The sequence below is a fragment of the Grammomys surdaster genome, unplaced genomic scaffold (assembly GCF_004785775.1).
Source record: "Grammomys surdaster isolate TR1022 unplaced genomic scaffold, NIH_TR_1.0 141, whole genome shotgun sequence".
NCBI lineage: Eukaryota > Metazoa > Chordata > Mammalia > Rodentia > Muridae > Grammomys > Grammomys surdaster.
In genome coordinates this window covers 853,207-866,268 of record NW_021604599.1, presented here as the reverse complement: position 1 = coordinate 866,268, position 13,062 = coordinate 853,207, and positions in this window count along the sequence as shown.

Genomic DNA, 13,062 nt, shown 5'->3' with positions numbered 1-13,062 from the left:
AAACCACCTATCCACTTCCTGCTTCTGACCAAGCACTTGGAAGGCCCCGAAAGAAAGAGGGACATTTGATTATGGCATTCAAAGAAGCATTCTAAGAGAATGGCCATCACAGCAGAGAACAAGCTTCAACTGTCAGGCTAATTATACCTTGGGTGTGAGCCTGTTCCTCAATGCAACCTCCTACCATGGTCCACCTCGGGTGGCAGAGGTGAAACTAAATGATTGACAGATACTAGAGAAGAAGCAATTGCCAGAGGGAAAGAGCAAAAGAGACAGAATGTTTAAGTTATTCAAAGGACAGAAATTTCCCCTCTAGATACTGAGAAGAGAAATCCCTCTGAGACCAGAGCTGTGGGTGGCTCATACTTGGCTGTGTTTTTACTTTTCTGTGGCTATAATAAAATGCCATGACCAAAGTGATTTATGGAAGATAGAGTCTACTTCAGCATACAGTTCAGAGGAGCCCATAATAGTGGGGAAGGCATAGCAGCAGACAGCTGAATCAGGAAGCTGAGAGATCACACACAAACCTAAGCAGAGGGAACAAACTGGAAGAGAGATGAGACCATAAGCTCTCAAAGGCTACACCAGTGACATCTTTCCTCCAGGCAGTTCACACATCCCAAGGGATCTGCAGCCCTCCCAAACAGTGCTGCCAAGAAGAGACCAAGTGTTCAGATACCTGAGCTAATGGGGGACATTCCTCATTCAAATTATCACAAGTGCTGAGGAACAGGTGGCAAAAGCCAGCAGAGCTACTAAACATATCCTAGCCACCTATGGAGTCCATGTGACCTGTGAGGTTTCCAGTGCTTAGCCCAGAAGATGGTATGGATACTTACTGACTCCAGTCTCCATCCTGTCTACCTGGATTTTATGAGTTTTAAAAGAACAGTAAGACAGGTACAGGAGGAGCTGGGACCCAAATCCCAGAGGATAAGAAAAGCACAATTATTTCATCTAAGCCTAAGGGACTTGGTGACTGACCTTGCTCTGTCACATGAGCCACAGTGCCAGGTACCATCTATCTCTGGACTCCACAACATGGCTCCAGATGTTGTGTGAGGTAGTGGCCTAATTCTTCCTAAGAGAACTTCCAAATACTAAGGACCCTCCAAGCGCTTACTTACTCAAGATCTCTGGATTTCAGCCCACAAAACTTCAAGTCGTAGAAAAACCCAGTTGCTGTATAAAGGCATTAAAGATGTGGAAAATATATCTGAGAAATCATTTTTGGCCTGTCTGACATAGGATCAACATTACTACCTGCAGCCTAGCTAGAATACATTTAGAAGCACTTGACGCTACTCAAGTACATATGCTTTTACTCAAAAATGATGAGCAGACATTTCCTACAGAGACTGGTAGAAGGAAACATGTCCTCCCTGCCCTTCTGTCTCTCCCTTGTGCTGTCCTGATGAGCTGGCTGCCTCCCAGGCTACCTGATTTAATCAGAACCTAAAATTGTCACTGACCTCTTTTTTACACCACTGCTGGAGTCAGCTACTATGAATCTAGCGCTGTGGGAGGGGGTGGCGTGTGAAACGAGTTCATCTATTCTGCTTTTCACATCCGAACTTTGTGAATGGTAGCTTGTGCTTCTAGTTACTGCCAGAGACGGTAACAGCCTATAATGTAAGCATAAAGGAAGACTGTGTGAGGGTCAAGCTAAGAAAACAAGATTCTCTTCTGTGAATGTCTTCAAAACCATGCCACTCCAGATTCCTGCTGAGAACACTATAGGCTGAGAACAACCAGAAAATATTGAATAAACCTAATTCCATTCAATGCTTCTGAAATATCAACACTCAACTTAGGAGGAGAAGTTTTGCCACAGCTGGAACATTGTTCTGGGATCTCCTGGCTGGGATTCAATGTCTAGTGTTCTAGACAAGGACACAAATAAAAGCATGTAGTTCTTAGCCTCGGGTTAAGAAATGGTCTGGTTGAAAGGAAGCAATTGAGCCTATTTGTAAGATAGATCAATAAATGCTATGACGGGGATCAGTCCATGTATTTTAGGGGCCAGACAAATAGGCAGTCCACCCAGAATAGTTGGGCTCAAGATCTGAAAGGGGGTCAGGGTGGGATTGGGAAAGGAGAGGGACACTACCCACAATCTGGTGATTTCTTGTGGCCCAGTAATTATCTTACATTGCCTCATATTCTTGGTAAATAAGATTTTAAGAAAACGTGTGATGATATTCTTTGTGCTCCTTGAGTACATGAGATGCACTCTTCTGCCCAGACCCATCAAGAGGGGGAAGCTTTACAGCATCATGAGATTTACATAATTTGCATAGATACACCTGAAAGACATTGTGCTAAGTGAAATGAGCCAGACACAGAAAGATAGGCACTTTGTGCTCTCACTTATATGTGGACGCCCAAGTTAATCTCAAAGATAAAGAGAACAGACAAAAGCCTAGAAGGATCTTGGATGGAGAAGAGGGGATGGAGAGGAGAGTTAAAGAGTATTAGAGTATACTTGACAGAAGTTCAAATGAGTTAAATGGTATTCCTAATAGAAGTTCAAATGTTCTCATCTTAAAGATATAAAGGACATCTGAGTGACAGATATGCCAGTTATTCTGATCTCATTGTCATATTTGGTATACCATGTATCAAAATTTCAGCCTAAGTCGCATAAGTAGCTGCAATCACTGAATGTCAGCTTTAAAAGATATTAATACAACTAGATAAAAAGAAAAAATGTAAAGCAAAACCTTATTTATTAAAATGTTCTTCAGCTCTGCACTAAGTACTATGTTCTTAGTGTTAAGCACTATTTGAAAGCCAGAAAGCAAAGCATCAGGGCCACACAGCACTGTATTGCGTGCTTAAAACCTGCTAAGGCTGTATGTTGAGGTCCTTGATCCACTTGGACTTGAACTTTGTGCAAGGAGATAAACATGGATATATTTTAATTCTCCTTCATGTGGACTGCCAGTTAGACCAGCACCATTAATAAATAGAAGATGCTTAATTCAATAGAAGATGTCTTCTTCTTTCCACTGTATGGTTTTGGCATCTTTGTCAAAGATCAAGTGTCCGTAGGTGGGTGGTTTTATCTCTGGGTCTTCAATTCTATTCCATTGATCGACCTGACTGTCTTTGTGCCAATACCATGTGGTTTTTTATCACTATTGCTCTGTAGTATAGCTTGAGGGATGGTGATTCTCTCAGAAGTTCTTTTACTGTTGATAATTGTTTTGGCTATCCTGGGTTTTTTGTCTTTCCATATGAAGTTGAAGATCGCTCTTTCCATGTCTGTGAAGAATTGTGTTGGAATTTTGATGGAGATTGAATTGAATCTGCTGATTACTTTTGGTAAAATGGTCATTTTCACTATATTAATCTTACCAATCCATGAGCATGGGAGATCTTTCTTCTGAGGTCTTCTTCAATTTCTTTTTACAGGGATTTGAAGTTCTTGTTGTACAGATCTTCCACTTGCTTGGTAAGAGTTACACCAAGATAAATTATACTATTTATGGCTGTTGTGAAGGGTGTTGTTTTCCTAATTTCTTTCTCATCCTGTTTATAAATTGTATAAAGGAAGGTTACTGATTTGTTCGAGTTAATTTTATGTGCTACCATTTTGCTGAGGTTGTTCATCAGCTGTAGTAGTTCTCTGGTGGAATTTTGGGGGTCGCTTATGTATATGCCTATATTATCTGCAAATAGTGATACTTTGACTTCTTCCTTTCCAATTTGTATCACCATGATCTCTTTTTGTTATCTAGTGGGAAAGAGCTTTGAACTCATTGGCATAGGGGAAAATTTACTGAGCAGAACACCAAAGACTCAGGCTTTAAGATCAATAATTGATAAATGGGGTCTCATGAAACTGAAAAGCTTCTGAAAGGCAAAAGACACTGTCAATAGGACAAATTGGCACTGACAAATTGGCACTTACTAATTGGGAAAAAATATCACTAACCCTACATCTGACAGTTGGCTAATATCCCAAATACATAAAGAACTTGAAGTTAACCTTCAAAAACCCAAATAACCCAATTTAGAAATGAGATACAGAGCTAAACAGAGAATTCACAACAGAAGAATGTTGAATGGCTGAGAGTCACTTAAAGAAATGTTCAAAGTCCTTAGTCATCAGAGAAATGCAAATCAAAACGACCCTGAGATTCTACCTCACACCAATCAAAATGACTAAAATCAAAAACTCAAGTGACAGTATACATGCTGATAAAGATGTGGAGAAAGAGGAATACTTCATTGCTGGTGGGATTGCAAACCGGTACAACCATTCTGGAAATCAATCTGGTGATTCCTCAGAAAATTGGAAATAGTTCTACCTGAAGGCCCAGCTATACCATTCTTGGACTTATACCCAAAAGAAACTCCACCATATCAGAAGGACATATGATCCACCATGTTCATAACAGCCTTATTTGTAATAACCAGAAGCTTGAAACAACCCAGATGTCCCTTGACCAAAGAATAGATACAGAAAATGTGGTTCATTTACATAATGGAATACTATTCAGCTATAAAAATGAGGACATCAAGAATGTTGCAGGCAAATGGATGGAACTAGAGAATATCATCCTCAGTAAGGTAACTCAAACCCAAAAGGACATGCATGGTATGTACTCACTGATAAGTGGATATTAGTCAAAAAGTATAGAATGCCTAGGATACAACCTACAGACCATAAGAAGTGTAACAAGCAGAAATGCCCATGTGAGGAGGCTTCAATCCCACTTAGAAGGGGGGAAGCAGAAAAAGGGGGGACCTGGATGGGAGAGGACAGGAGGCAGGGCAAGGAGAGGCAGGAGAGAAGCCCAGAGGGCCAAGAAAATGAATGGAAATAAGAAGCCTGTGAGAGTGGAAGGTGAGGGAACCCTCTAGAAAGTACTAGAGACACAGGAGGCAAGATACTCCTAAGAATCGTTGGGAGTGACCTTAGCCAAAATGCCCAACATTGGGGGAAGGAACTCAAAGAGTCAACCTCCAGTAGATAGACAGGGCCTCAAGTGGAGGGACAAGGTTACTAACCCACAGTCAAAATTTCTGACCGAGAATGGAAATAAGAAGCCTGGGGGAGTGGAAGGTGAGGGAACCCTCTAGAAAGTACTAGAGATACAGGAGACAAGATACTCCTAGGAAAGGCGGTCCAATGAAGGGCCCAACTTGGGATCCACCTCATGGGGAGCACACCAAGGCCTGACACTACTATGCTATGATGTGCTTGCAGATGGGTGCCTGGCATAGCTGACCTCTGTGAGGCCCTACCCGCAGCTGACTGAGACAGAAGCAGATACTTACATTCAACCATTAGACTGAAGTCAGGAACTCCTATGGTTGAATTAGGGGAAGGATTGAAGAAACAGAAAGGGAGAGCAGCCCCATGGGAAGACCAGAAGTCTCAACTAACCGTGACCCAAGGGAGCTCCCAGAGATTGAACCATCAACCAGGAGCATACACAGCTGGTCTGAGGCTCCTGCCACATATGTAGTAGAGGACTGCCTGGTCTGGCCTCAGTAGAAGATGCATTTAACCTTCAAGAGGCTTGAGGCCCCAGGGAAGGGGGAGTACTGGTAGGGGGAGAACCCATCAGAGGAGAGGGGGAGGAGGAATGGAATGAGGAATTGTGGGAGAGAGGACTGAGAAAGGGCAACAACTAGAATGCAAATAAATGAAATAATTTAAATTAAAAAAAATAAAATTAAAAAACTCTGCTAGGGCAGAGTTTTTCTTAAACTTAAACTCTTAAAGAGTTCTAATAGTAAAACACAGAAGAAAATAGAAGACATGTGAAATAATAGTCAATTTCTATATTACAGCATCTTCAATATTCATACATATTGAAATATCAAGCTATTTGCCTTAAATTTATACAAGAGTTACTTGTTAATTACACATGAATAACATTATTTTTTAAATGGGAAAATACAAGGTTCCTTTATATGACAGGAACCTTCTATATATAATTGGAATTTTACAAGACTGTTTACACATGTTACCAATAACAAAGTGCACAACAGGGCACTGCTTTCCCTGATTAAATTTGCCATATTTCTATAAAGCCTCTTTTGGCTTTTCTATGTAGTCTCCCTCTAGAGCTAGTGCTGCTGTGGCTTCAATGAGTCCATCCTCACTGTCTGTCACATGACACTTTCTGTCTGGTTTTGTGTTTGTACTACGCCATCCTGACCATGTATCTGGTACCATTTACTAAGTGTAGATACTATCAGGGCTCCTATGCTCCACAGGGCCCTGAAGCCCCTATGAAAGAGCTTCTTCAGTGTTTGGACCCACGTCTGTGTTACACAACAGCCAAACAGATTGTCTGCACAGTCTTCTTGGAAAGACGGACTCCATCTCTTTTGCTTTGGCTCATGTTGCTACATTTTAACTTTTTATTTAATGTTATAAGTGCATGTGGTAAATATTGAAGCAGTATAATATGTGCTCCTACCATCCCAGAAAAACAAAACAAAACCAAAAAAACAGAACTTCCAACTCCAGAGATATTTACTGTGTCCATTGAAAATAGACAGTAATATACTTTACACCTTTCTGCACTTAACCTTTGTCAGCTAACATTTCAGAGCACATATTAATAGATTTCTCATTATTGTTAGCAGCTCTAAATATTCCATTATAAAATAACTCCACCAGCATTTTATTAATAAACAGGTTTGTTAGCCCAATGCCTCTACTAATAAAGTGACTCATGTTTTAGCTCCATTCAGGAAAAAAAAATTTACAATGATGCTGATTGTTCACTTCGCCATAGAAAAGGAACCAATAAAATTGTAAATATTTCAAGATCCATAGAACTTTGATCAACATCTGGATGCAATATAAATTTTGTATGATAGCGAGGTTGAAGTTTGTGTCTATTTTATACTTGATGAAATTACTGAATTCCAAAATCTGATTCACGATGTAGGCTGATGAAAAACTCTACTTCCTGAGAGTTTCCTCTCCTCTTATTGACTCTCTAGTAAGATGTATACTTGAATGGTTTACATTAATTATTCAGGCACCTGTCTTAAGCATCTGCTGTAAGTGCCCTAAAGATGGTATTTAGGTGTCTGTCTTCTGTTCTACCCAGTGCCTAAAAAAGAACTTTTTATATAACAGACACCAAGTACATATTGAATCTGTTTGATTCACTTTTATATGATGGCTAATCAGCTAATAAAATACTTACTGAGTGAATAAATCAGCCACTTCAGCATCCCCTTAAGCATGACCTGAATTTGGAATCTGTCCACGAGATACAATTTCTGACAGCTTTGCAAGTTCAACGGCTCTTCTTCTGTCATTAAATTCCTTCAGAATAGTATACAGCAGTGGCCTAAGGCCAAAACCCTAATTTATTCTCTTCTCATCTTTACCAGGTAATATTAAGACACAGATGTTACAGTCCAAATACAACCTTACAAATAAATGGAACCCAGAAATATGAATTCTAAATGTATGTTGCCTAATACTATTTGCCTATGCATGTGTGTGTATTTGTTGTGTGTATGTATGTGTATGTATGCATGTATGTATGTATGTGTATGTATGTGTGTGTTTGTGTGTGTATGTGTGTGTTTGTATATTGTGTATGTTTTTGTGTTTGTGTACATGAGCATATGTGTTTGTCTATATGTGTATATATTTGTGTACATGTGTATATGTGTGTGTTTGTGTGTATGTATATGTGTATTTGAGTGTGTTTGTGTGTGTATATGTTTGTGTGTATGTATGTGTATTTTTGTGTGTATTTATGTGTACATGTGTGTATTTGTGTGATTATATGTATATATGTGACTGCATGTATGTATGTGTGTTCATGTGTGTGTGTTTACCTATAATGAAGGGTCAGTAAATTTGTCACAGATTATATTTCATTTGACAGGCATAATTGGTTCTTTACAAAAAGCAGTGATCAGTGCCAGAAAATCTGTGTACATTGCTTACGAAAAAGTCCTGAGGCCCTTAGAAGGTGCCAGGGTATGTAGGTTTTAAGTTGAATGGGACACATAATTTCTCATTTTGAATGTAAACTCTAATAATGATGGGATCAATGCCAAATGTACCATATTTTCCTTGACCTAAATAAAAATTCCTAAAGTTTTCCATGAAGAATGCCAACACTCTAAGTCAGCATTTCATGCAGTAAGCTTGGTCTCCCTGGCTCTTCCTTGATATTCACTGAACGGCCGTTCTGCTGGTCCCTTCATGTTTCTAACTTCTCTATATTTCGTTCATTACTCTCAGCAGTTCTTTGACTTTGATATGTGTCCTAGTCACCTAGTAAACTTGCTCCAACAGATCTTTTTGTCCTGCTCTTACAGTGGTGATCAGTACTCTCTCTCATGCAGCCTTGACAACACCTGGGCGCTTGTTAGAAAAGTGCAACATCAGGCATCCCCAGACTGCACTCCAGCAGTGTCCCCAGCAGACACACATGACTTCCAGGCTGGAGCCACACTCAACTCTGCTCTCCTCTTTCTGTCTCATGTGTTTGTCTCCTTGATTGTATCCTTTCTTGTCTGCTCAAATACACCCATCCCCCAGTCACTTTTCTTTGTTCCTCTTCCTTCACTGTGCCTGAAACATACAAGAGATCGAGTCAAACAAAACTAACACTATTGAGTTTACATAGTCTTCAGTAAAACAGACAATGAATGAAACCAATATAGGAAAACAACCATACCAAAACAAAACAAAACAAAACAGCAACTGGGTGTGCTGGTTTGAATGAAAACAGTTTCCGTTGGTTCATATGTTTGAGAACTCTGTCCCCAGCTGAAACTGTTGGGGAAGGATTAGGAGATGTGGCCTTGTTGGAGAAGGTGAATTCTTTCAGGATATAGGCTTTTCGATTTCAAAAGCCCACTTCATTCCCAACTAGTTCTCTCTGACTCTTGCTTGTGGATAAAGATGTGAGCTCTCAGCTACTGCTCTCCTGTCATTCCTGCCTGTCACCATGCTCCTTACCTTAGTCATGGAACCTTTGGAACCACCAGTTCCAAATTGCATTCTTTCCTTTATAAGTTGCCTTGATCATAGTAGTTTTCCACCAATTGAGTGTAACTAAGACACTGAGATAAATTATTAAAGAAATAAACAGAGGAATAAGGAGGAGGTGGGTGCTCTTTGGATTATTGTTATTATAGTTTCTAGGCATTTCTGGTAGGGAAACTCATTCATCAATCATTCATCAATGTAGACTCAGCAAGGCTACTGACTAGGAAGTAAGATGATGTTTCTAATGCTGAATGTTCTTCAAGATACAACCATTAGGCCATGAAGGAAAACACCATGGAAGAAATGCACTTATCAGCATAGCAGTAATCTACTTAAGCAGATCAAGGAAGTGGTGAGTTTGGGGCAAGATCCCACCCAGCTAAGCATAGGTGCAAATATGGTGGGTAGTGCATACCTTTAATCCTAGGAGACAGAGGAAAGCAGATCTCTGAGTTCAAGGCCAGCCTAATATAGAGCAAGTTGAAGTAGAAAAAATCTTAAGTCCAAGAGTGGTGGTACAAGCCTTTGATCCCAACATTTAGGACAGAGCCTTTCAGATCTCTGAGTTCAAGATCAATCTACTGAGAAAGTCCCAAGACCCCCAAGCTTAGGCAGTAAAGGAGTTGGAAAACAGAAAGCTGGTGATATTGTAATAGAACAAGGTGAGGAGCATGCTCCTGTTCCAGCAAGCAGCAGAACTCGGCAGTTTCGGCTATGTGGCTCTGGCTTTAGAGGGGAGTCAGAGAAAGGACTGAAGGAGCCGAAGGGGTTTGCAACCCCATAGGAAGAACAACAATATCAACCAACCAGACCCCCCAGAGCTCCCAGACACTAAACCACTAACCAAGGAGTACACATGGAGGGACCCATGGCTCCAGCTGCATAAGTAGCCAAGAATGGCCTTGTTGGGCATCAATGGAAGGAGAGTTCCTTGGTCCTGTGAAGGCTCAATGCCCCAGTGTAGAGGAATGCCAGGGTAGGGAGGCAGGAGTGGGTGGGAGAACACCCTCATAGAAGCAGGGAAGGAGGGATAGGATGGGAGGTGGGTAGGGAAACTAGGAAAAGGGATAACATTTGAAATGTAAATAAAAAATATCCAACAAAAAATAAATAAATAAAAAAGAATAGGAGACTACTGGGACAGTTGATTCTGGTTAGCTGAAGCTAAGAAATTAGTGGTGATTAAGAAGAGACCAGCATCACTGAGATGAAATCTTCTAGGAAGTGTTTTCTGAGACTATATTCAAAAAACAAAGATGCTATATTCCAGAGATAGCCAAGGTTGCATCTCATGCTGCAGCTGTACTTGATAATGTATAAGAATCAACCAGGTGGTACTTGTTTTAAAGACATGAAGGGCTCATGAAGAGCAGTGGAGGCTCGGCACTGTGAGAGGCATGGAAGACCATTGGTGAAGGCACGGTCTCAGTTGCAGTTAATGGCTCAGGAGTGAAGGGGTCATCCAAAGGAGTTGAGGCTCGGCACCATAAAGAGAGCCTATGAGAGGGTATTGGTGAAGCTTAGATGCAGTGAAAGACTCCAGTGTATCGAAGATGTCAGTACCATGGGATGATCACTAAGAAGAGCAACCGCAGTGGAGTAGAGTCAACCAGAGCCTAGAGTGCTACAGAAGGCAGAGCTGGAGAAGTGACCCAAGCCCTTTGGAAAAGCCCAGAAGATCATATGTCGATCCAAGACATTGGAACAAGAACCTGTGAAGTTGAAATTGACTTGGAGACCCTAAGATGTTAAAGATGCCAGAGCCTTGGGATACTTGCCAAGGAAAGCTGCTAACAGGAATGGAACCAGCCCAGCAGAAAGAAGTTTGTTGCTGTCAACAAAAATGAAAAAGGAATTGGAGATCTGAAGACTGCTTTGACATCAGACATGGAGGTGCAAAGTTTGGAGTTAGCCCAGCTAGTTTCCTGTCTTTCTTTGGGTATTACAGTTAAGTGATTGGATGAATCTCAGAAGAAACTTTAAACTTTGGGCTTTTAAGATTGTTGAGACTGCTATAGACTCTGGGAACTTTGGTAGCTGATCTAAATGTATTTTTTATTATGCTGTGGCTAGGAATGGCTTCCATATACTCCTGTGTTTGAACAAGCCTACAGGGGCCAGGGAGTGGAATGTTATGGTTTGAATATGCTTGTCCCAGAGAGTGGCACTATTAGGCGGTATGGCCTTGTTGGAGTAGGTGTGGCCATGTTGGAGAAAGTGTGTCACTGTGAGGATCGGCAATGAGACCCTCCTCCTGACCACGTGGGAGCCAGTCTTCTCCTTAGAGGCCTTCAGATGAAGAGGTAGCTCCTCCTGCACCACGCCTGACTAGACACTGCCATGTTCCCTCCTTGACAATAATGGACTGAACCTCTGAACATGTAAGCCAGCCACAAATAAATGTCCTTATAAGAGTTGCCTTAATCATGGTGTCTAGTCACAGCAGTAAAACCCTAACTAAAACACCTCTACAGTGTATATCCCTCCCTCTCATGCTGTCTTCAGAGCACCCTGAATACAGATAGGAAACCCCCATTTGACAAATGAGAGTAAAATGTTAGAAATTATGACCAGCCCTGCTAGAACTCAGACATAGGCTGAAATCTTTCTAATCCTACTACTTTCTTTGTATGAATTATTTCTCTTTTTGCCTGATCAAGATCATGGCCTTAATGAGATAAAAATCGTTCATGGACTTTCCTTGGTCATAGATACCTAGAATGTATAAAGTTCAAAGAACAGGGAAGTTGAAATCTAACTCCTTGCTAAGTATATATTTTTAAGGAAAACAAAATAAAACAACAAAACAAAAACAAACAAACAAACAAACAAACAAAACAAGCAACAACTCTTGTGCCATGAAGCCCTCAGTCAGATGTTTGAACTCAAAATCTGCTCAAAGTAGGTCTTGCTGAATTGTGTGTGCCTTTAAACTATGCTTTGCAAGACTGTCCTCTTGCTGCAAATCAATCCATTAAGGCAGAGCTCATTTTCCAAGCTAGTTGACAGCACTTGGATAGGCTGTAAGATTAGCTGGTTCTATCTTCCCACATTGCTGTACTGTGAAGCATTAATGAATCAGGTATAATCTGTACGGCCAGGCCAAAAGATTTCTAGAAATAAAGATCTAGAAGTTTTGTAGCTGGCCAAATTTAATACAACCTGGATGACATTTTCAACTTGAAGCTGTCTTCTTCTCCAACTGTTTCACCTCAGGATAAGACAGACTGGTGGCGGTCTTCATGCTAAGCATATTATCGTGTGGTTAGCCATACTTACATGTGATTTGTGATCCCTGAAGTCTCTTGTATGTTCTGTCAAATAACAAGATAATGACTTTCCCCTTTTTTGTCTGTTTTCGTTAGGGCATTGCTATCATGAAGCACCATGACAAAAAGCAAATTGGTGAGTAAAGGGTTTCTTTTGGCTTATACTTCTATATCACTGCTTATTATTGAAGGAATTCAGGACAGGAACTCAAACAGTGGCCGGGACCTGCAGTGGCCGTGGAGGAGTGCTCTTACTGCCTGGCTCTCCATGACTTACTAAAACTTCTTTTATTATAGAACCTAGGACCACCAGCACAGGGATAGCACCACCAACAATGGGCTGGGCATCAATCACTAATTAAGAAAATGCTCTACAGGTTTGCCTACTGGCAGACCTTAGGGAGGCATTTTTTAAATTGAGGTTCCCTTCTCTCAGATGACCCCAGCTTCTGTCAAGCAGACACAAAGCTATCCAGAACACTTTGTTACTAATAATTTTTTTTTCTGGATAATGAAACTATATAATTGTAAGTTATGCTTTCTTCAATAATCTAGCTAACATCCACAGTACCCTTTTATGCCAGACAATAGATTAATTGCTTTCTGTCATTCTATTAATTAATCCTGAAATCCTCTATTTTAGAAAAACAGACATAATATATTAAAATTTTGAAAATCTACGTGGTGTATAGCTCAATGGTAGGTGACCTACCCAACATGTGCCAGGCCCTAGGTTTGCTTTCTAGCACTGCAAAACGTTGACTATATTATATATAGTCGTGTGTGTGTGTGTGT